Here is a 1,941-nt window from a genome sequence, read left to right as displayed (position 1 = left end):
CTCTATAACAGAGGGTTTACGATGACAACTGAGCCAAAAGTTCCCCAGCGATCGTTTACCCCCCGCGTTTTGGATCCAGAACCAAATTGGGCAAACGGAATTCGTATACTCACTCAGATACCCCAGAGATCTCGATCCAAATCCGAAAATGTGTACCTGAAGACTCCAAAAACAAAATTTGCATAGGAGCCCTTAGCGTCCCGGATGTCCCGACTCACGTCTCAAGCCCCCCCCGGGCGAGCCCAAAAGGGCTCGGTGTGCACTCCCCGTGGTGGCAGAGACGATGCGCCGATGGACTCCGGGGTCGTCCAAAGGAGCCCCATGTTGGGCGCCAATTATTGATGTAAAAATCACAGTTCATTTCTTTGGAGGCTCATGAATAATAATCCATTAGGCACACATTGTTGGTAACACAAAAGGTATATATTTGCAAATAGGGTCAGAGAGAGAAGACAAAAGACCACACTCTCTGCCCGCGGGGAACACTTCTCAGCAGGCTTTTATCCCCTCTCTCCTGAGCACGTGTGCAGAAGCAGGAACTCTTACAACTCATTTCCAGTTCATACAAACATATATGAAATGACGTCACGTCATCCGTCGCATGTGCATTATAATTAACTACTTAAGTATGCGGGACGGATAGGCTTATATGCATTAGCTAATTGCGCTTGCTCAGAAAGTATTTCAGGTTACAAAAAGTTCAACCCCCAAGGACAGGATCATTAAAAATGGTAATTACTCTTATCTTGCCTGAGAAGTGTGGGGAGCATGAAAGGAAGTGTGATTTAGTGTAACAAAGAGATAGTAAATTTGCAGAACAAAGAGAGAGTGATACCTTAATACAAAGAGCCCTTAGTAGCTTCTCCTCCAACCTCCCTCTCTCCCACCAGGGAGAGCTGACAGCTGTGCCGTTCTAACAACACTATTGATAATGCATTTTTAATAATATTTTTAACAACATAGAGCCCCCACCCCCTTCCAGGCCCACAGAAGTGGTGGGGAAGGGGAGGAGGAGGAGGAAGAGTCCCCATCCAGCACCTCACAGAGTCCCCCTCCCCACCCTGGGAGGAGGAGGGGGAGGGGGAGGAGTCATCCCCAGCATGGCAGAGCCCACCTCCCTACCCTGAGGGACAACCAACCCAGCATGACCCTATTAAGGTGAAGGGGGCAGGGAGAAGGATTAATTCCTCCCTCTGTCCCTTCCCTGCAGCCGGGGTCTGCCAGCTCCAGGGGGCACTGCTGCAGCCCCTTCCTCTCTGCACCCTGGCAGATAGGCTGACCCTGGCTGCTGTGGGGGAAGAGGGGAAGGAGGGAAGAATTAATCCCCTCCCTGCCCACTTTGCCTTAATGGGCTATGCTGGCCGGTGTCTCCATTAGAGCTGGTCCCTGCTGCAGCTAGAGAGCAGAGGAGTGGGGTCAGCCCTGCAACTGGAGCAGAGAGCCCTGCCCAACCCAGAGAGCAAGTCAGGATGCTGTGGGAGTCTGGTTTATTTTAAACCAGCGGGTGGTCTGGGACAGACATTGCATGAACTGGTTTCACCCAAATTAATTAAGTCTGATACTGCATTCAACCAGGTTTATCTCAAGCCAGTTTGGGCCATTTTGAAACTGGGTTTTTTTGTGCACTGAATGTCTGTTCTGTTACAGGTTTAAAACCATTTCCAATCACTCAAACCAATTTAAGTGTAATGTCTGTCCCTAGCCTAAGACACTGAATGAAGCACACCTCTATCCCTTGTCTCCAACCAATTTCTGAACAACACGGACTGTGTAGCAGATCCAACCTATTTTACTGAAGACAATGAGACTTTTGCTGCTGTTTGGACATGGAGCAACATCCAACTGGTCATGAATGAGGTTTCTGCACACAAAATCTTTGATAGGCAATACTTTGTCACTTTCAGAGAATTCTTTTTTTGAAAAAAATACAGCAAGATTTAT

This window comes from Crocodylus porosus, unplaced genomic scaffold, assembly GCF_001723895.1.
Source record: "Crocodylus porosus isolate Cpor-Errol unplaced genomic scaffold, CroPor_comp1, whole genome shotgun sequence".
Classification (NCBI taxonomy): domain Eukaryota; kingdom Metazoa; phylum Chordata; order Crocodylia; family Crocodylidae; genus Crocodylus; species Crocodylus porosus.
The sequence above is the reverse complement of the archived record's forward strand: the minus strand, read 5'-3'. Positions refer to the sequence as shown.